Source organism: Dipodomys merriami, unplaced genomic scaffold (assembly GCF_024711535.1).
Source record: "Dipodomys merriami isolate MVZ:Mamm:240054 unplaced genomic scaffold, mDipMer1.0.p SCAF_169, whole genome shotgun sequence".
Taxonomy (NCBI): Eukaryota; Metazoa; Chordata; class Mammalia; order Rodentia; family Heteromyidae; genus Dipodomys; species Dipodomys merriami.
This window is the reverse complement of record NW_027203037.1, coordinates 789,896-814,072: the sequence shown is the minus strand read 5'-3', so window position 1 is coordinate 814,072 and position 24,177 is coordinate 789,896. Positions and strand designations below refer to the sequence as shown.

Below are 24,177 nucleotides of genomic sequence, written 5' to 3'. Positions count from 1 at the left end.
CCACTCAACATGAATCAAGGATCTTCCTGTAGTAGTTGAACTTTTAAATTTTTCAAGTGTTGTAAATAATTGATAACAGATACATAAGCAATTATTTTCTGAACAGCACTATGCTATGGAAATGAGAGTTCACTATTATTATTACATAAAATATCTTTGAATCTCAAAAGAATTAAATAAGAGAATCTGAATTTGGGGGCTATATTTCTACCAGCTATCCTACAAAGGCTTAATGAGATGATACTAATAAGATCCAAAAATTAAGCACTAAATTAATACAATGAAATGTATATATGAGTAAGTGAAGGGAAAGCCACTGGTCAGAGAGACCTATGCTGTCTCCATCTCTCAGCCGGCGGCACACTGTGGCCATTTTGATGCTGCCTGGGCCATGGAGTTGTCTTCACCAGAGCAGTACCCATGCTGGCATTGGAACTGGGGGTGGTGGGGAGGGAAGAGAAGGCCACTGGGGTGGCCACCCTGGGGAAGGGGATGGGGCAGTGGGAAGGGAGGTGAGGCCCTGGTAGAGGCTGGTGAGGGGAGGAAGTAGGCAGCAGGCCAGTGGCACAGGCAGCAGCAGCCCAGCTGCAAGTTCTGGTGGCTAGGCTCTGGGGAACTTCTGTGAGGTGGGATGGTGGGGATGGATCCCCTAGGGCTTGGCAGCCTCCTAAGGAATGGACAATGAGAAATGAGATAAATAAGCAGGCTAAAGACTTAAAGAGAAACTTCTCTAAAGAGGAAAAAAGGATGGCCAATATACACATGAAGAAATGCTCAACGTCCCTAGTCATAAAAGAAATGCAAATCAAAACAACATTGAGATAGCACCTCACCCCAGTTAGAATGGCTATAATCAAGAACTCTAATATGAACAGATGCTGGTGGGGATGTGGACAGAAGGGAAACCTACTGCATTGTTGGTGGAGTGTAAACTTGTTCAACCACTTTGGAAAGCAGTATGGAGGTTCCTCAAAAGACTCCACATATAGAGCTCCCCTATGACCCAGCAATCCCACTCTTGGGCATTTACCCAAATGCTCACAAACAAGACCACACTAAAGTTACCAGCACAACTATGTTTATTGCAGCATTATTTACCATAGCTAAGATATGGAACCAACCCAGATGCCCCTCAGTAGATGAATGGATCAAGTAAATGTGGTATATACACAAATGGAATTCTATGCCTCCATCAGAAAGAATGTCATTACCCCATTTGTTAGGAAATGGAAAGACTTGGAAACAATTATATGAAGTGAAGTAAGCCAGGCCCAAAGAAACATAGGTCCCATGGTTTCCCTTATTTTCAATATCTAGTATATGTCTGAGTAAAGCAGAAAAGGTCAGATAAGTTGATGTTAGAGAAATAAACCCTAAGATATCAATTCAAATTCTTTCAGGTGATTGTTTCTAACACATTTATAAGATTATTTCTTTGTTGCTTTGTATGTCCCTCCCCCATGGTATAACCCCTGCTTTCACTGTACTTGATGTCGGTATAATTTGTGGAGGGGAAGGGAAAAAACAAATCATTTAAATAGGAATACAAGTGGATCCATTGCAACAATGAGATATACAAGTTGTTATGTCGAAAACGAACTTTACAACTTTGGTGGGGGGGTAGGATTGGGTGAGGGGTGGGAGGAGGTTGGAGGGAAGAATGGGAAGGGAAGGGAAGGGGAAACAAAGAAGGAGGCTACAATGCTTAATAAGAAATGTACTCATTATTTTGCCCATGTAATTGTAACCTTTCTGTACAGTATTTTCACAATAAAAAAGGGATTGTTATGAGGAATCTGTGCTAACTAGGATTCAAATGTACTTGTGGACCTGGGATAGTTTATCTTGAAGAATAAAGTTAGATAATAATAAAAATAAAAATATAAATGATAATAATAATAATAATGATAATGATAATAATAAGTTGATGTTAAGGTGGAGCCATAGCACAGTGGTAATCCTTGCCTAACACACAAGACTCTGCAGTACCACAGTATATGTGTGTGTCTGTGTGTGTGTGTTTGTGTGTGTGTTTGTGTGTGTGTGTTTGTTTGTGTGTATTTCATAACTTGTTGAAACTTGTTCAAACTAGGTACAAGCTTTAGACCACTTTGGATTACATTTTAATTTCCTTACATTTACATTATTCATAAATGTATAAAGATACTAAAAATAAAACATTTTAAATTATAAAAAGAAAAATAGTAGACAATTTTCCATTGTGCTATATGCTCTAAAAATACAAGATTATTTGAGAAATGTGTAACAGAGATTCCTTCACTTTCAAGGATCCAAAGATTCACAGAAAGAAGTAATATTCAGTAAATGTTAATCTGTAAACTAGGAATTAAAAAGGAGGTAACTAAATGATGATAGGAAGGAAGATTAAGAGAAGAAACAGGAACTAAGTGATATAGGGTTGATTGTATTGGTTTATAGAAAATGCAAAGCGAGAACTTGACAAGAAGAGAGGAAAGCGTTTCCATCAAGATATATCTTTGTTAGCTGGAGATTTGACAGGTTAGGATAAACTTATTGGATCATCCTAATTGGCTGAAAAAAATCACAGTAATAAGAAGACCAATTATATATTTACCTATCTAAACCAGGTCAGCACAGAATACACACAGGAACTCAGAGTAGCCTATATCATAAGACAGTGAAAAAGCTATTTACTAGAGTTTGGGGAGGTACCTGTATCTCTTTTATGTTATTCTAGTAATGGCTTAATATTTTAGCTTTGTATAAAAGATTTAAAACTGCTTTTGAATTACCATCTATTTCACAAGGATTCCAGAGTTTAAACCTTTCATCTCTGGCTGCACAGAATAAATCAGTAGTACCTGAAATTTACTAACTACTTAAAAAGTAGGTATGTGGAATAAAAAGATACAGAATATAATGCAACACAGGCAGGTTTTCACAGCTCAGGGTGACATTTAGCCAGTGATGCAAATGAAATAGCTAGGTGACATGGAAAAACCTAAACTAATCTAGCCAGGTGCTTATTCTTAAACGAAAGAGAAGGAAGTTTAACAGGTGAATGAACACAGAAGGACTGTTATTTCAGAGGTCACATGACTTGCTGTCAAAGCACCAGCTTTGACTGTACTTTCTAACATGCTTAATGCATGATACACGCCACTATGTGCACAAGTACACACACATACCCGCACACACATTGAACAACCAGTTGTTTTCATTCTAGTAATTTTTATCTTTAGATGTTCTCTCACACTTATTCAGAGTCTTCTGAACTGTAAGAGACCTGAAAGCTATTATATTATATAACAGAAGGAAGAAGAAAACTAAATTCCCATATCTTGATTCTTTCACTATATACTCAGAAGGGGATTGCGATATATATATATATATATATATATATATATATATATATATACATATATATATATACATATATATATAATGTATACACACGTATATATACATATATACATACATGTGTGTAAATACACACATACATGTATACGTGCACATGCATGTGTATGTATATACACGTGTATACATACATACATACATATATACATAAATATATACATATATACATACATCTATATCCTCTTTTCCTGAATTTTTTATTCAAAACAAAATTTTTAGACTTCAAAGATTGCAGAGGAGCAGCTGGGAGCTAACTGAGATCTCATGAAGAAACCAGTTTTAGTGTTCCAGTGAAAAATCCAAGGCTGAAGAGTCACCCAAGTGAACCATCATAGTACAGAGAGTTTGGTCAGAGAGGAAAAATTCAGGCAGCCTGTTTCAGGAGACAGATTTGAGCATACACCAGTGACCGAGGTGGCAGTGGCTGTGGCTGCCAACATAGCAGTAGACCAAGCCTGAGAAAAAGGTGCCAGAAACGGAGTGCAAGCATCTTCTACTCACCACCAGTGTGAACTGACAAGGAGCAAAAATCTTCATCCTGCTGACCACAGATGGACGCAGATCACAGATGGCCTGAAAAACCAAGGGAAGGTGTGAGTACCCAAAAAGACATTCCCACTCCTTCTCACAGAACAGCATTTGGAAGGTAGCTCTTCCCCTATCACTCCAGAAGTATGACATCTTTCATACTGGCAAAGACTGGGCCAGGGCAGCCAGTAGATACCTCAGGCCTTAGAATTAGACACTGCTGAGCCATTCTTCAACAGGCCAAAGCAACCCAACCAGTAGGACTCAGCTCCATCCTGAGGAAAGTTGACCTTTCCAGACGGGGGAAGGATCACCCAAGGCAGGGCAACTTTCTTCACAGAGTAAACAGCCAGAAGAGTCCCCACCCCTCTGCAGCATGGCAGCAGCAACTCTCCATGCTGCGGGAGGTTAAAATAAATAAATTCAAAACTGAAGAGTAAGAGAAAATCCCAGGACCAGATGGATTCACAGCTGAATTCTACAAGGCCTTTGAAGCAGATACTCCCCCAACTCTTCAATGAAAATGAAAGTGCACTACCAATCTCATTCTAGGAAGCCTCCAAAACTGTCATCCTCAAAACAGACAGGGAATCATCAAAGAAACAGAACTCTAGACCCATTTCTCAGATGACCATCAGTGCAAAACTACAAAATCCTCGCCAATCAACTTCAACAATTCATCAAAAAAATCAAACACTATGATCAAACAGGATTCATTCCATGGATGCAAAGCTGGTTTAATATATGCAAATCAATAAATGTAATGCATCACATCAACAGGAGCAAGGACAAGAATCAAATGGTAATCTCAATACATGCAGAAAAAAGATTTGACAAGATCTAACACCACTTTATGATGAAAGCTATGCAGAAACTAGGAATCCATAGAATGAACATTCCTCAATATAAGAAAAGCTGTGTATGACAAACTTACATTACAACTTATATTATAACTAGCATTATACTTAATGGCAAAAAGCTAAAGCCATTTCCTCTAATTTCAGGAACAAGACAGACTGTCCATCTCTCCACTCCTTCTAGTATTAGATTGCCTAGCTACAGCAATAAAACAAGATGCAATCTTTAAGAAGATCCAAATGGGGAAAGATGAAGTAAAACTCTCCCTCTTAGTAGATGACATGATCTTGTATTTAAAGAATCCCCTAGACTCCACCCCCAAGTTATTTGAGCTGATCTGAATCTTTGGCAAAGTACCAAGGTATATAAAATTAACCCTCAAAAGTCAGTGGCTTTTCTGTATGCCAACAATGAGAGTACCTCTATCTCCTCAAATAGTTATGCTTTCTTTCTGTTAAAGCATTCAAACTCCTCTCATTGCTCTTTTGGAAACATGCATTATATATTTTCATAGTCACTCTGCCATAAATACAAGTTACTTCTACTGAATTATAACTCTGTACATAGTGGCCATCTCTCCATTCCCATTCCTAACATCTATCTCTTATAAAATAACTGTTCTATTTTCAATTTTTGAGAATTTAAGTCCTAGCATGAGTGAAATTATGCAGTATTTGCTTTTTTGTGCTTGCCTTACCTCACTTAACATGATCTCCAAAGGCCACAGTAACGTCAGCATCAAAGGCCAACACTGTTCCAACCACAATAGAAACCAGTTCTATTCAAAGTTCTAAGTAGGTGAGTGACTACTGTCCCTCCATAGAAAGCAGTCACAGCTTCCCTCTGTTTCTAAACCCTTTGATAGACAACTGTACATTAGCCAGAAAATAGGGATGAATTAAGCAGTTAATAAATTTTAAAAACCCAACCTAAATACTAAGTATCATATTAACCTCAGATTCATAATTAGAAAATGCATAGTTTGCAATAAAAGTATTTGCTATTAATGAATGTAAATTAAAGCAACCAGTTTAATAAATGTTGAACTATTGAAACTAATATTGAAGCATTTTTTTGCCCTCTTCACAAGTTAATAAAAAAAACAAGTTAATTAGAGCACTGTGACATATCTCAATTTAAGAAAGAAAATCCTTCCTTTTAGAATGACTGATTAATGAAACTTGAATTAAAAATCAACCTCAAAGATATTATGAGTGATGGGGCTGGGAAGATGGCTCCGTGGTAGAGCACTTGCCTTGCATACATGAGGCCCTGGGTTCAATTCCTCAGCACCACATAAGCAAAAAGAAAAAAGCCAGAAATGGCGCTGTGGCTCAAGTAGTAGAGTGCTAGCCTTGAGCTGAAGACCTGAGGGACAGCAGCCAGGCCCAGAGTTCAGGCCCACATCCAGAACCCCCCCCCCAAAAAAAAAAACTTATGAGTAGAAACTATTGTCTACACTACTCTAGAAGACAAAGCCAATTTCAGTGTAGAACTTTTCTGGCATACAACAAATGCTTACAGTCTCATTGAATTATTTCATTACCATAATATCCTAGGTGTTATATATAGAAGGCACATAGGATGCCTACACAAATGAGAGATGGTGTTAACAGTCCTATAGTTAAGACTTTTCTTCATGTATCCCAGTTAAAACACAACTATCCTCAAAACCTTACCCATGGCTGCACACTGGTGTATATCCATAAACTAAGCAAATAGCTCTCAAGAAATTTCCACAGCAAAGTCAAATCATGCTCAAGAAAACTCTTAAAACTCGTCTTAATGCCGGGCGCTGGTGGCTCACGCCTGTAATCCTAGCTACTCAGGAGGCTGAGATCTGAGGATCACGGTTCAAAGCCAGCCCGGGCAGGAGAGACCATGAGACTCCTATCTCCAATAAACCACCAGAAAACCGGAAGTGGCACTGTAGCTCAAGTGGTAGAGCGCTCGCCTTGAGCTGAAGAGCTGAGGGACAGCTCCCAGGCCCAGAGTTCAAGCCCCACGACCGACAAAAAAAAAAAAAAAAAAAAAAAAAAAAAAAAAAAAAAGTCGTCTTAATGATATTTTTGTTTCATTTCTCCTCAGTACTATTTCGAAGTTCTTTCCAAAATTTTCCCTTGTCCTTTGATTGTCACGTAATTAACTATTAGTTAATTCACCTAATTCTAGCCTTAAGAGCCTATAATAATAAATTTAGAAGAGATGTTATAGATGTTCAATACATTTTCCTAAAATCAAACTAAACACTATGGAAGCAATAATATCAGGGAAGTCTCCAATCTTTTGCCAACCTAATTACTTCCTAAATTTTCTTGTGTCAGACTATTTTGAAAGAGCTATATAATCTATTCCCTGAGAGCTTCTACCTACCGATTGAACCTTACCATTTGAAGCTATATACCTAAAAGCAGATATAGTGTTCCATAACTTTGTTTTCCTAAAGTTTCAGAAAACATAAAATTTTAGCTTCTTTTCCTATAGCACAATTGGAAATTCCTTCCTATCTTGGTTTCATTCTTCTGAATATTCTGAGACAGCCTTATACTTCTTCATTAAAAGCTATTGTTGGGTTGAACCTGATGCCATCCCTTTCACCTATTAGATTCATTTTTGTAAATTGAGTGCACATTTACTCAATGGATAAGCAAAGGATATTTTTGATACTCGGTGCTAAGTAAAATTATTCTGCTCCAGAGTGAGTGAGATAGTTAACAGTTCTAAGTGGAGAATATAACATTTACCTCTACAAAATTTAGTCATTTCAGCCTGTTCAAATTTTGTGAAATTCAAATTCCATAATCCAGCATTAAAAATAAAAGTAAGTCACTGTTGAAACTTACTGAGTTGGATTTGCATAAATAGGTAAAGCATCCGTCCGTGTGTGTGTGTCTGTGTGTGTGTGTGTGTGTTAGAAAACCTGTTTTCTGTGTTTTTTGCCTTTTCTAAAAGTCCATTATATATGTCAAAAATATTATTTTGAAAAATATAATAATAAGTAGCTTTTAACTGCTATGGATCTTAATATTAAGACTCTATTAGCCTTTGAAATTCTAAATTAAAATTTGTCACATTTTGTTAATCTAACAAAAATATACACTTTCTTTTGAATTAAACTATGAATTAGCAGAGTAAGTCAGAGTAACTCATATATAGCAATAAAATTAGTTCTATGATTAACTTCATCATGTAAATAATATTAGTCATTACAATGTCATGTGCAACTTCAGAAGACACATATAATCTTTGCTAGAAGTCGTTGATAAATACTCAACAACCAGCTTGAAGTCTTCATGCTCTGTGCCAAGCAAGTACGGTCTAGTTTAAGTGAGATGGGAAGAGTCAGAATACAATATATCCTGAAGCCACCAGCAGCAATTCAGAGCCAGTAAGTCCCTCAAGAATACTCATTTGGGGGGGGGGATCCAGTCGGGGGGCCTGAACTCTGGGCCTGAGCACTGTCCCTCAGCTCTAAAGCTCAAGGCTAGTACTCTACCACTTAAGCCACAGTGCTACTTCCAGCTTTTTTCTTTTTGCTTATGTGGTGAGGAGGAAATGAACCCAGGGCCTCAGGCATGCAAGGCAAACCCGCTACCACTAAGCCACTTTCTCAGCCCAAGAATATTCATTTTTTATGTCTCAAAAATAACCTGAATTTCAATGGCTTTGCAGTATCCCACTGTATTTGGTTTCAACTAGAATTTATGCCTGAAAACTCTTAATTTCTAATTTTAAAACATTTTAGTTTTAGGAGTTCCGGGAAGATGGCGGAGGAGAAGCTGGAATCTGAACAAGCTCTCGCATAGAAAGCAGTTTTAGAGTTCTAGTGAACAGTCCTAAGCCAGAGAATCACACCAAGTGTACCATCACAGGACAGAGAGTTAGACAAGAGAGGGGAGGCCAAGGAAACACATCAGCTGCCGCTGCGGCGGCAGGGTCACGGCGGCAACCATCGCCACGGGGTCATACCTGAGACACAGAGAGTCCGGGACGAAGGACCCAGACGCAGCGGATGAGCGGATTCTACTCAACACCAACAAGAACCGAGAAGGAGTGGACATCTTCATCCGGCTGTTTGCAGACCAGAGAATTCCCAGGATCCAAGACTTGGCGTGAGTACAAGCCCGACGTCCTCACTCCTTCTCAGGGAGCAGAGGAGGGAAGGCCACCCCTCTCCCCCCAGCACCGGTGATCTCCATCTTGGATACCGACAAAGCTCGGAGGAGCTGCTAGCTCCAGCTCAGGCCTTGGAATAAAACGAGTCATTTAGCAGGTCACAAGAACTGAACGGCGAAGTGACCTGCCAGACTCAGCTCCATCCAGGGAAAAGTCACCCAGCTCAGGCGCCAGCCATTGGAGTGCCTTGCCTCACTGGGTAACCAGAGCAAGACGGTGCCCCTCCCTCTAGCAGCCACCACAATCAATTGAAAAACAGAAACCCTGAGAATGGCTCCAGGCTGGGTGCTGTGAGCTTTATCACAAAATGGCCCCAGGGAAAAGCTACTGTCTGCTGAAAGGCCTCAACTCTACGCAGAACCTAGCCTCATCACCACATCCCCCTCTTTTGTGATTCTCAAAGCAGATCAACCTCCCAGAAAACTGACGTGGGAGGGGGATCTCAAAATCTTGGGTAAAGCAGAGCATTTTTCTGCCTCTTCCAACAAACCGACTTAAGAAACCAATCAAGCCACAGGACCTCAAGCTGACCAGAGACTCCAACAAGAGACTGGTTACAGACAAAAGGGAGATACAGGATTCTTCCCAGCCCTCCCCCCCCAAAAAAAAATCAAAAGACTTCTTTTTTTTCTTTTTTTTTTTCTTCTTCTTCTTTTCCTTTTTTTATTTGTTTTTTGTTTTTTGTTACCATATATATATATATATATATATATATATATATATAAATTTTTTTCCCTTCTAAAACTTTTATTAATCTTTAATTTTTGCCTCTTCTGAAAAAATAATTGTTTTCCAGTAATTTTTTTCTCATCTTATAATTTTTATTTTAGGAATATGTGAATGAGCGTTTTCCTTTCTTTTCTTGCCTTCTTTCTCTTTTTCTTTCTTTCTTAATTATCTTTTTGTTTTTTGTCTAGCTCTACTGAACTTCTGATCTTTTCTTCTCCCTTTCCCATCATTAAAGTTTTTCACATCTCCTCTATGTCCCTCCCCTTCTCTCAACATATTCACATTCCTCTCTAAATAGACGGTCTTTTAACTTCTATAATAACATTAATTTTTACGTTTCTATTTTTTTCTGGTTTGTTTCCATTGCCCTTTCCATCTCTTCTTTTTCTCTCTCTCTCTACTTGCATCCTACCCGACCCATTTCCTGCATTGTGATTAGGACATAGTTAACTCTCCCTGTGCCTCCCCACACCAATCTATTCCTATTTTTTACCCACATCTCTCCCTAATCCTAATAATTTCTGGTTTTCCAAATTCTTTTCTGCGGTTTGAAGTCCTTTAACATATAGTTGTTTGATGTTGAATAGATGTATCTGTTGAACTAGATTGTATCTGTAGACTATTGACTGTACAAACGCAAACATTGGTTGATGGTTGCCTTAAGATAGTGTTCTACCACAAAACTGGTGCAATCTTCATCTCAAATGGGCAGAGTAAGCCGGAAAAACACAAGAAAAATGGCAAATTCGGGTATCTCAATTCCCAATCTTGATAATCAGGGATTAGAACAGATAAAGAATAATACAGAGGAGAGTTCCTAAATAGCTCTACAAACACTACTAGCAAACATGATAAATGAGAAGTTTGACAATGTACAAAGGACTCTGTATGAACATGATAGGGAGAGAGAGGAGGCATCCCAGAAGTTTATACAGGAATATCATAAGCGTGAGGAAGCTACTCAAAAACTGATACAGCATTTGCGTGAACAACTTGAGAATACTCAAAGAGAAAGGGAGGAATGGCGTGAGCAGGCAGAGAACACTCAAAGAGAACTGCAGGAATCCCACGAAACAGAAGAAAGAAAACTACAGGAATCCCACAAATGGGAGGAAGCTAATCAAAGAGTAATTCAGGAATTGAGAGACCAGGTAGAGAATACACAAAGATCACTAAAGGCATTCATGGAATCCATTAAAAAAGGGCTGAAGGAAGTCAGGGAGACCACAAAGGGAATGCTGAATGGAACCCAACAGAAGGAATGGGAGTCCAAAGAAACCATAACCAATCAACTAAGTGATTTGAGAACAAACACTGACCACCAAATTAAGGAAGTAAAGAAATTCATACAAGATCTAAAACAGAGCTTAAACAAAGAACTTGAAGCCATCAAAGCTGACCAATTAGAAGGAAAAGAGATAAAAAACAAAGTAGAGAGTCTTGACAGCAGGTTAGACCATGCAGAAGATCGATTCTCAGGGATTGAAGACAGCCTAGATATTATAGAGAAAGAACATACAACCATCCAAGACAAGTCCAAGAAATATGATAGGTTTATCCAACACTTGGAAGACACCATCAGAAGGCCCAATCTAAGGATAATGGGTGTAGAGGAGCACCTAGAAACATAAGTTAATGATCTAGGAAATTTGTTCAACAGGATCCTAGCAGAGAACTTCCCAAACATACAAAAAGATAGGCCTATTCAGATACAAGAAGCTTTTAGAACCCCAAATAGACCAGACAAGAATAGGACATCCCACCATCACATTATAATCCACACAGGATCAACCCAGACCAAGGAAAAGATCCTTAAAGCTGTCAAGGAGAAAAGGTTAATCACCTATAAAGGGAAAGCAATTAGAATCACCTCAGATTTCTCAGCAGAGACAATCAAAGCAAGAAGAGCCTGGAATGACTTATGCCATGCCCTAAAAACAAACAACTATCAACCAAGAATACTGTACCCAGCTAAACTCTCCTTCATAACTGAAGGCCAAATAAAAACCTTCCATAGCAAAGAAAAATTGAAACAATACATCTCCACCAAACAAGCCCTACAAAAGATTCTTTAAGATGTCCTACACATAGAAAACCAACAAGACCGCAACAAAGGCCAAGAAACTGCACCCAAATTGAGAATCCAAGAACCTTAGGAAGAACCCAGATTTCGCAGCCCCCAAGAAGGTGGATAACATGGCAGGAACTCCCAAATACCTCTCAGTCCTATCTCTTAACATTAACGGACTGAACTCTCCAATTAAGTGACACAGACTGTCTGGTTGGATTAAAAAACAAGACCCTTCTATCTGCTGCCTGCAGGAGTCACATCTTGCCCATAAAAACGAACACATTTTCAATGTTAAAGGCTGGAACAAAATCTACCAAGCAAACGGCCCTCATAAACAGGCGGGAGTTGCAATCCCAATATCAGATAAAATAGACTTCCAATTAAAATTCGTGAGAAGAGATAAAAAAGGTCGCTACATACTAATTAAAGGATCTCTCCTTCAGGAGGATATTACAATTCTAAATATCTATTCCCCAAACAATGGAGCACCCAAATTTATCAAAGAAACACTACTTTCCCTCAAATCCCATATAGATCCAAAAACATTAATTGTTGGGGATTTTAACACACCACTCTCCCCACTAGATAGATCAACTCGGCAAGAACTCAACAGAGAAACCGCAGATCTAAACAGCTGCATAGATCAACTAGACTTAACAGACATTTACCGAACATTTCACCCAGCAGCATCAGAATACACGTTCTTCTCAGCAGCACATGGAATATTTTTTAAAATAGACCACATTTTAGGCCACAAAGCAAACTTGTCTAAATTCAGTAACATTGAAGTTATACCTTGCATTCTCTCTGACCACAAGGGAATAAAATTAGAACTCAACACCAAAAGCCACCAAAGAAAGTCCGGTATCACATGGAGGCTGAACAACACACTGCTGAATCATCAGTGGGTCATGGAAGAGATTAGAAAGGAAATTCAAATGTTCATGCTATTCAACAAAAATGAACACACAAATTACCAGCTCTTCTGCGACACAGCAAAGGCAGTACTCAGAGGCAAGTTTATGGCTCTGAGCTATTACATCAACAAATTGGAGAGATCTGAAACTAACAATTTAATGACACATCTAAACCTCCTTGAAAAAGAGCAGCAAGATAAACCCCAATCCAGTAGACGGAAAGAAATAATCAAAATTAAATCAGAATTAAATGAATTAGAATCCAAAAAACTATAGAAAAAATCAACAAAACAAAGAGTTGGTTCTTCGAAAAACTTAACAAAATTGACAGACCCTTAGCAAACCTTATCAGAAAAAGGAGAGAACATACCCAAATTAATAAACTCAGAGATGAGAATGGAAACATCACCACGGAAACAACCAAGATTCAGAACATTATAAGGGAATATTTCTCAAAACTTTATGCTAATAAGTTTGAGAACTTGACAGAAATGGACCTCTTCCTAGCAAATATTGACATGCCAAAACTAAACCAAGATGAGTTAAATCAGCTTAACAGGCCCATATCAAGCATTGAAATAGAAAGAGCAATAAGAGACCTCCCAGCTAAGAAAAGTCCAGGACCAGATGGTTTTACAGCGGAATTTTACAAGGCTTTCAAAGCAGAGCTCACACCAATACTCCCCCAACTCTTCAATGAAATTGAAAGAGAAAGCTCACTACCGAACACATTCTATGAAGCCATCATATCCTTCATCCCAAAACCAGGCAGGGACTCATCAAAGAAAGAGTACTATAGACCCATTTCTTTGATGAACATTGATGCAAAACTTCTCAACAAAATTTTCGCCAATCGACTTCAATAATTCATCCAAAAAATCATACACCATGATCAAACAGGATTCTTTTCAGGGATGCAAAGCTGGTTCAATATACGCAAAACAATTAATATTATTCATCACATCAACAGGAGCAAGAATAAGAACCACATGGTTATCTCAATAGATGCAGAAAAAGCATTTGACAAGATCCAACACCCCTTTATGATGAAGGTTTTGGAAAAATTAGGAATCCATGGAACATTCCTCAATACAATAAAGGCTGTATATGACTAACCTACAGCCAGCATTATACTCAATGTTGAAAAACTAAAGCTATTTCCTCTTAACTCAGGAACAATACAAGGATGCCCACTCTCTCCACTTCTCTTCAATCTAGTATTAGAATGCCTAGCTACAGCAATAAGACAAGATGCAGACATAAAGGGGATCCAAATAGGGAAAGAAGAAATAAAACTCTCCCTCTTTGCAGATGACATGATCTTGTATTTAAAGAATCCAATAGACTCCACTCCCAAATTACTCAAGCTGATTCAAAACTTTGGCAAAGTAGCAGGTTATAAAATTTACCCCCAAAAATCAATGGCTTTTCTGTATGCCAACAATGAGAAAAGTGTGGCTGAAATTAGGAAAGCAACTCCATTTGTAATAGCCCCACAAAAAATAAAATACCTAGGAATTAACTTAACCAAAGAAGTGAAGGATCTCTATGATGAAAATTTTAAAATCTTGAAAAAGGAAATCAACACAGAACTTAAAAAATGGCAAAACCTCCCATGCTCCTGGATTGGCAAGATTAACATCGTGAAAATGGCAATCCTTCCCAAGGCTATCTACAAATTCAACGCGATACCTATCAAAATTCCACCCTCATTCTTCAAGGAAATAGAAGAGGCAATCCAAAAATTCAAATGGAACAATAAAAGACCCCGAATAGCAAAAGCTCCTCAACGGAAAGAACAGTGCTGGAGGAATATCAATACCAAATTTCAAACTCTACTATAAAGCCATAGTAATCAAAACAGCTTGGTATTGGCATAAGAACAGATCTCAGGACCAATGGAATAGAATTGAAAACCCATAAATGAACCTACAGACCTATAGCCATCTAATCTTTGATAAGGCAGCTAAAACAATAGAATGGAAGAAAGACAGCCTCTTCAGTAAATGGTGCTGGCAAAATTGGTTAACTACATGTAGAAAACTAAAGCTAGATCCTTATATATCACCCTGTACCAGAATCAACTCCAAATGGATCAAAGACCTTGAACTCAAAGCAGACACTCTGAAAACATTACAGGATGGAATAGGAGAAACCCTAGGTCTCCTTGGCTCAGGCCGAAATTTTCTGAATAGAGACCCGGAAGCACAACAAATCAAAGAAAGGTTGGACAAATGGCATTGCATAAGGTTTCAGAGCTTCTGCAGGGCAAATGACATAGCTAGCAAGATCAATAGAAAGCCCATCGATTGGGAGAATATCTTTACTAGCCATACAACGGACAAGGGTCTCATATCTCAAATATACTTGGAACTCAAAAAATTAAACCACCCAACAACAAATCCTCAAAGAAACAACTGCCCAATAAATAAGTGGGTGAAAGACTTAAAGAGAAGCTTCTCTGAAGAAGAAAGAAGGATGGCCAATAGACACATGAAGAAATGTTCAACATCCCTAGCCATAAAAGAAATGCAAATCAAAACAAAATTGAGATATCACCTCACTCCAGTTAGAACAGCAAAAATCAAGAACTCTAACAACAACAGATGCTGGAGGGGATGTGGACAGAAAGGAACCTTACTTCATTGTTGGTGGGAATGTAAACTTGTTCAACCACTTTGGAAAACAGTATGGAGGTTCCTCAAAAGACTTCACATAGATCTCCCCTATGATCCAGCAATCCCACTTTTGGGCATTTACCCAAATGTTTACAAACAAGACCACACTAAAGCAACCAGCACAACTATGTTTATTGCAGCATTATTTACCCTAGCTAAGATATGGAACCAAACCAGATGCCCCTCAGTAGATGAATGGATCAAGAAAATGTGGTATATATACACAATGGAATTCTATGCCTCCATCAGAAAGAATGACATTTCCCCATTTGTTAGGAAATGGAAAGACTTGGAAACAATTATATGAAGTGAAGTAAGCCAGGCCCAAAGAAGCATAGGTCCCATGGTTTCCCTTATTTGCAATATCTAGTATAGGTATGAGTCAAGCAGAAAAGGTCAGATAATGTGATGTTAGGAAAATGAACCCTTAAATATGTATTTTAATGTTTTCGTTTCTTTCATGCATGTGTTTCTAACGCATTTACAAGATTATTTCTTTGTTGCTTTGTATGTCCCTCCCCCACAGGGTAACCCACGCTTTCACTATATTTGATGTCAGTATAACATGTGGAGGAGATGGGGACAAACAAGTGGTTTAAGGATTCAGGTGGACCTGTTGCAACAATGAGAAGTACAAAATGTCATATCAAAACCAGCTTTACAAAGTCGGTGTGGGGGGGGAGTGGGGTATAGTTAGGTGGGGGGAGGAGGGAGGCTGGGTAGGGAGGTGAAGGGTAAACAAAGGAGGAGGCTGCAATGCTTGGTAAGAAATGTATGCATTATCCTGCCCATGTAATTGTAGCCCCTCTGTACAGTATGTTCTCAAATAAAATAAAATAAAATTACAAAAAAAAAACAAAAAACAAAAAACAAAAAACAAAAAAACATTTTAGTTTTATGTTCTCAAACATTTACTTAGTGCTCTAAATGAGGAGCATCTCGTCCTCTGACCTACCCCATGAAAAACATTGTGTGATTAAATAAGCAGAAAATCTATTGGGTTTGGGTATCTATAATCCTCATTATGTATAATCCTCATTAACTTTCTGTTTAAGTTGGGTACAACATTCCCTAACTCACCTAACCATATAATCTTTCCACATACTAGCCTGAACATTCATTAACATTTCACTGACCTACAGAACACGTGGGGAAATTTTTTCTTCTTTACTTTAGTTATACATTTATCCCAGTACTATTACATAGAGCTTTGTATTCATATGTTAAATTTGTCCAGATTTGTGAAGAAATCTCTCCAACTCCTTTAAGATCCTCTAAACGCTAGATGCACATACTTTTTCTAAAAGAAGCTGGCAATATAGGTGGGAAAAAGAAAGTTTAGTGATAATCCTTATCATCTGAGACACTGAAGATCATTAATTACTTGGATCTTTCTAACATATTCGGAGAGTCTCAGAAAAGACAACACAACAAAGAGGAGTCACCAGTACTTTCTGGAGGTCCCTTAAAAACACTAAAACCCTCATTTCTGTTTGGCTAAGAAAAATTCCCTTTCTCATTACCTAAAATGCTTGACCAATCTTACCTCTCTGAAATGAGGGCTTTTCCTTTTTATTAAAAAAAGAGTCTCTGTTACAGATTATTTTGTTTTATTATTTGTAGTTTTTTCCTAGGTGATCTGAAAAATAAAAGGAATTTCTAAAACCATAGATAGCTAATGCTATTTTTTCAGAAGTACACAGCCAGGAAGAATGAGTTTATATATAAAGAAAATGTTTATACAGGAAATGTGACTTCAAATTCCAGACTTGTTTAGAGCTTGTACAAAGTTTTTGATAGACTGATAGACTCAAACACTGAGTTAGACCAAAAGATGGTAAAATTCTTTCTTTAATTTTTTGAAGGACAGCTGTGCTCTTCAGCTCAAGACTAGCACTCTAGCACTTGAGCCATAGTGCCACTGGCTTATTTCTTTTTGCTTATGTAGTACTGAGGACTCGAACCCAGGGCCTCAGGCATGCAAGGCAAGTACTCTACCACTGAGCCAGCTTCCCAGCCCCAAGATGGTGAAATTCTTTAAATGTCTCTATGTGTGAAAGAAGGATCCACTTGAGAACAATAATCATAGTTTAGCTGAAGAGGGAGGGAAGGAGCAAACTTCCAGAGTTCTTTTGGACTTTACCCTGAAGCAAACCAAATAAAACTAAATGTTTAATGAAATCTGTCTAAATCCAACCAACACATGCAGAAAAATGCCAAGAGGTCACTCACCCAGGGATACTAATGGTGGGACAAGTAAAGCAAAGGATGGACCTAATTCTGGGGTGATTTGAATCATAGCCACAATTAAAGCTTCAGTACCATGTCAAATACATTTCAACTTTAAAATCCTTTGCTTGCATAAAGGTTTTCAAGTCGACTAATGACTAATGACTACGTGAAACAAAAGCAATGTATGAGAATTGCAATTATCACCACAACAAAGGAAAGGAAGCATAGTTGATATTAATGGCCCACTGTATAAAACTCACATTAATTTCTCTCCATGAGTAAATGAAATAACTTCTTAAATGTGACTCCTGCCCAACATTCAAACTCAATGCAATCGATCATTCACACTATAACCAGAGGAACCTTACAAACCTGATCATAGTCATTTCACTAAATAATGTCACTAGCATCCTGCTTCCCCAGAACTAAACTACAAATCACTGGTTTAACCTGAAAGTCCTTCCCAGTTTCCCTTTGTCACACCCCTCTTCAGCTACATCATTTGCCCTAACTTCTCCATCCTCACCGCATTTCCACAATTCATCCAGAGCACCACACATAATACACTTCTTAATTTTTTCATACCTGAACCATTTCATCAGCTTTCTCTCTTTTTGGATTGCCTTCCCTTCAATGCATCCCTTAGGAAATGATCTGTTGATCAAAATTATGTTCAAAGATCATTATCTCTTTGAAGATCTTCTTTGCTCCCCTAGGTCAAATTAATGTTGCTCTTCCTGTGCCCACAGGAACCTCCTACAGTAGATAATAAATTGTAACACATTAACATTATTAAGAAGTGATTTTCTAGACATAGTTTTACTCAATTTAACCCTAACAATAACCTCATGAGGCTGGTACTATGATTATTATCACCAATTTTCAAGTAAGACAGTCTGAGACATACATACACTGAGTGTCCTATATGAGGTCATTCAAGTATTCACGGACAAACACAAATTTGGAATACAGTTGGTCTGTCCCCATATTAACTCTTAAAGATTATCCCAAAGTTCCATTGCTTGAGGGTCCCCTGGGATCAAGCTAAAAAGAGAATCCAGGGCTTTGTTTGGCTAGAGGTTCCATGAGGCAGGAGTCAACTTCCATAGGAAGCCTTGAAATCAGGGGAAAAAAAGCAGATCCATGATCTAAAATGGGCGATTAAGTCAAGCAAACCAAAGAGGTAAGATTTCACAAGCCCTCAAATAAAAAGCAAATACTAATGTCAGAAACTGGGCTATGAAATAAATAAAAAGTGAGAATAAGTCTGGTTCCATAAGCAGGGTAATTTCTAACTCCTTATGTCCTGAAAAATGAGCTAAGAGATGTTCTCCCTTAGAGGAAGTAGAAATAAATCTATCCATGTACTTACAAGTGTCAGAAAAGTATAAACTCCCCCTTCAAAGCTTCTTCACTTCCCTGTTCAGGATAGGGGAGTTCAAATTTTGAACAGCTCCTCACTGGCCTGGGCAAGATTCTCTCCCATGTGAACAGCACATTAGCCATATTGCAAAACAAGGACCACAGTCATTTATTTATAAATCATACACTGCTCAATTGTAATTTTTGTGTGAGTGATGCTGGGATTAACCTCTTGTAATTGTTAAACAAGCACTCAATACTTAGCCAGTCCCTGCCTAGCCCTCATTTGTAATTTTTATCAGCTTGCTATTTGTCTTAATTGGCACTGCATTTCAGGTCAAAATTCACCAAATTTCTTTAGCAATAGCCTTGTTCCCTCTGGTACCCTGTTCTGCAAATTACATTTTTCTTCACAGATTTAGTGAGAAAGGAGCACATTTTTTAGGACCCTACTCAAATGCATTTTTCTTCATGAAGTGTTACATTTTCAACTTTATTGAAAGTAAACTGATTCTCTCAAATTCCTATACACATTCTTTGTACCAATTAAAGTTATTCTCTGTATTTTTATGTCAATAGCCTTGACTGATGATTCTATTACCACTGCAACTACCACTAATACTAGTAGCTATCTCTTTTTTTTTCCTGTGCTAGAACTGAGCTTCAACTCATGGCTTGGAATTCTGAAGGTCTCAGTTGACCATACCTTCACTTCCAACATTTTTCTGATTAGTTGAAGGTAAGAATCTCACTGTTTTTTCTATTCCAAACCCCGCAATTCTTAGACTGAACCACTTGAGTAGCTAAGCTTATACATGTGAGCCACTAGCACCTGGGTTCACTTCTTAACAATATGCTATGGGGGTTGGGATGGTGGCTCAATGGTATAGCGCTCGCCTTGCATGAGGCCCTGAGTTCGATTCCTCAGCACCACATAAGCAAAAAGAAAAAAAAAAGCCAGAAGAGGTGCTTTGGCACAAGTGGTAGAGTGCTAGCCTTGAGCTGAAGAACTGAGGGATAGCACCCAGGCGCAGAGGTCAGGCCTCATGATCAGATCCCCTCTCCCCACCCCCAAAAAAGAATATACTATGGGCCTTTACATATAGTCAATTATTCAACAACCTGAAATGCAGCTGTTTCATGTCAGGAAATAAGAATCACTTTAAAAACTATGAAATAATCTTTTGTAAAAAGACATATTCTTATCTTTATTTTATAAACATGAAAGCTAAGGTACTAAATCATTGACAATCTTGTCAAGTTCACACACCAGTTAGCCATAGAGACGTGAAATGACTCCAGGCCTTATTTCTACATCCAGTTGTACTTACTATCTTTGTGCTGACTCAGTTTTTCTGTTTCCATGTAATAAGGCTGATATCATGTGAACATGGACTGAATGCAGAACAAATTATAAGCAATAGAAAATGTGTCTATCTTCTGAGCTGAGGCATTTTAGAATACAACCATGGAAGCCACAAAAGAGAGAGCCTGGATCTAAAAATCACATTACCCAATGCAGAGGTGTTACGCATCAAACATTCAGAAAGCAAAAGACAAACCAGTGATGATCCCTTAGTTCTCTAATTTGTTTTTCTTGTTACCAATGCTGCTATAATAAAGACTCTCCAACCTAGTTTCTCAACATTAATTCTCCTCCAATTTCTGAGTCAACATTTCAGAGTATTTTTCAGCTAACACAGTCAGAAGAAAGAAGAGAAGGAAATGAAAAAGTAAAGGCTACTAGCTTCTTCACATGGAAATAAAACAACAATGAGTCAATCAGATACAATATGTGAGGAACTCACGGAGAACCTCACAAATCCTAATAGTACCTCAGGTGTAATCTCAGATTCCACAAGATCATCTCAGAATAAGAGAAGAGGACTGAATGTAAACAAGTTATGCAGTTATCCTACTCCAACAAAAATTTTTCTTGTCTTTCTATCTACACTACATTTACATATTAGTTTCATTTCCTGTATATAAGGAAATCTTGTCTGACATTAGATTTCAGTAGTCAGAATAGCTTTTAGAAACAGCACACATTCAATCACTTATTTCAGGTAATTTTCACTTATCATGAAAGAGGATCATGAACTTCTTCATTTCAGTTTCTATAATGGTAGGCACTATCCTCTCTACTGCCTTTCCTATTCATTGACCATAATAGGTACACTCTTTCAAATACTATTAAATTTAGAAATATTAAATGTGTTTGCCTTCCTCCAAGCAAATTCATCATAGTAATTTACACTACTCACAAAAACCCAAACATATACAAATTAGTTAATGGCAGTATTTCTCACAATGGTGAAAACTAGAAACCTCAGTGTTCCACACTAGTTATATTATAGTATTTTCTATAAAAGATTATTTCATAGAGATTTTAAAGTGATTCTCATTTACTTACATGAGACAATCACATTTCAGGCTTGTGAGTAAAATTGTAAATTACAAAAATCTGTATTTTGATTCCATTTATATGTGTGTTTGTATCTATGTCTGAGGACTATTTTGTGTATGGAAATAAAGAAGGCATAAAAATCTGCTTCAGAATTTTAACAATTCTTTCTTGGTAGGTTTTGAGATGCACTTCACTTTTATACTCTTCTGTGTTGCTTCTGTTTTAAATGTTCATATATCTATATATCTATATATAAATAAAGGATTAGAGATATAGCTTAATGTCAATGCTTATCTAGCATGCTTAAGATACCAGTTTCAATATCCACTAGCACAAAAATCACAAATGTAATACAGATTCATATTGGAAAAATGTTTAAGCTGTATCTTAGCTGCCACTTTCCAGCACACCAAAATTTCATTCAATGGAAACACAAAGTGACATAAACTAAGGTTAGCAATCTAGTTTATAGACATAACTTCTACCTACTTTCTATAATCAGAATGTTGCCTGTTATTACTCAATCTACAATGAAAATAATGAGGTTTCAAAAGTACACTCATAGTTAATTCTTTTACTTCAGATTTCAACATTAAACCATAAAGACAGATTCTACATATAGACCATAATTCCAATGAAACCTTGGGTGAAAGTCTTGTTGCAGAATGAGTTCCTAAGTCATAATGTTTTTCTCTTTCTTACCACGTTTCCAATTTATGAAGTCATAGATGTAACAGTACCGGAAAATTTACTGGCTGTCAAATAAAGAAAAAATAAGAGAGGCTCTAAACTATATTTGTTAACACACTCAGTAGTATATCAGACAAGATATTGTGAAATAAGTTCTATACTTCAAGCCTCTTTTACCTGTTAAAGGATTTTTTCAAATAAGAAAGTAATAGACAAAATACACCATGAAGTTTTCTAGTTTAAAATCTAACCACCAGAATTTACCAACTAAGATGGCAAAATAAGAGAGTAAACAGGAAAATATTCTAAAATTCTATTGGAACAATAACCCGTGATATCACGGGTTATTCCAAGCAGAGTGTAAATGAAGTTTGATTTTAGGGCTAGCCCATCCATTAAACAGATGCTACATTAAACATAAAATTGCTTAATACAAAGTATTTGTGTCACTGGCTATTCTGGTTAAACACACACTATATTCATCATGGTTAAAATAATAAAGATTAATTTGTACTTTAAGTCATAGTTCAGTTGGTTACATAGCTATTCAGGAAAGCTCTCATTCATCTAAATGTTGACTTACAGAGACAAGATTCTTCCATATTGCAGTTTAACATTTGGAATATGTAGTTTCCAACTTTGCCACAGAACAGATGCTGGGGAATAAAAGAAGAGGATTTTATGGATTGAGCTGGAAATAGCATATACCATTTACACCTATGTGCCTTTGTCTAGAAATTAACCATATTATTTTACCTTGCTCCAAGAAAGGACTGAAAATATAGTTCGGTACCTAGGAAGACAAAATGGATTTGTGAACATGATGAATGCTGCTGTAGTTTGATGTTAACTGTTATTTTTATCTTTGTAGAACATATTCGATACTATGGTAATTTCTTTCCTTTTCTGTATGCCTGAAACTCATGTGGCAAAGGAAGACTCACTGCTCTAAAGTATAGACCTAAAAGTTATTTCCAGCTTCTCCCTTTCCTCAGTGCTCCCACAGTCATCAATATTCCTGTGGCTCATTTTTTTCAGCCTATGCCTTTATCACCCCCACCATCAGCCAGGTATTCAACTGCCGTCTCCTGGAAAGAAATCTCTGCCTCCACTCTGACCTCAAACCCAATTTTCCCACCCCATCCATTGTCACCTCCACCAATACAGAAACAATAACAAATCTTTATTATCCTAAGACATAGTATCACTTCTCCTTACCTTTACACCTCAGTAGGTTTACTTCAGGCTCTGTTAAATATCTCACAATATCTCCTTAAACTACAAAACTGCTCTGCATACTAAATGAGTTCCTTACATATGGACTAAGGAGACAAACAATAATCTCTTAGGAGATATTAAAGTATATATAGGCATTTCTTTATATTCTAAGTGGTCCCAGACTTCTAGAAATTGAGAGTTTGGCTCTACATATTTGATTATTCCTTTTCTTGCCATATAGCCATACATTTGGAATATTTTAAAATATGGAATGCTTCAGCAATTTGTTTGTCATCCTTATACAGGAGACATGCTAATCTCTGCATCATTTCAATCTTAGTATACAGTATATGTTGCTGTAGCAAGTACTTGATATTGCTTTCTATTGCCTTCAGCATGTTGATGCTCTAGCCAGCCCTTCTTTACTGTTTCTACAATATGCAGCAATGGATTCTACAACAAATATAATCAAATAAATATAATCTCTAATAAATGTAATTATTCCATATTATATATTACATTGTTATATATTAATGTAATTACTAATATGTATTTGATTATAGTTTACAAGAGAATAAGTAACAGCAAAACTGTTAAGGCTGTGGCCCATGGGAGCACTTGTTCACTTTGCAGACGCCCATCCCTAAAATAATATAAACTAGTCTTCTTTCCTCTCTTCCCAGCATTACTATGTGTTCACTGATGATTATTTAATAAATGAAGTGACCTAAGAATTCTAACCAAATCTACAATTTTATCAGCAATTCACCTTTATATTATCCCAATAAACCAAGACAGGAAGAGATGAAGAAGAAATTAGAGAGCTAAAAAGGTCTTAAAAGTGTGGTGGATATTAAAGCAGATAGTTGTGACAGAACTGGTGATATTGTGACACAATCCTCTGGTGATATT

General features: G+C 37.3%; 1 pseudogene; it reads right to left on the bottom strand.

Moving 5' to 3' along the window:
- Positions 1-23,525: 23,525 nt before the first annotated feature.
- On the bottom strand, positions 23,526-23,623 carry LOC138828971 (U6 spliceosomal RNA; annotated as a pseudogene).
- Between the last annotated feature and the right edge of the window lie 554 nt (positions 23,624-24,177).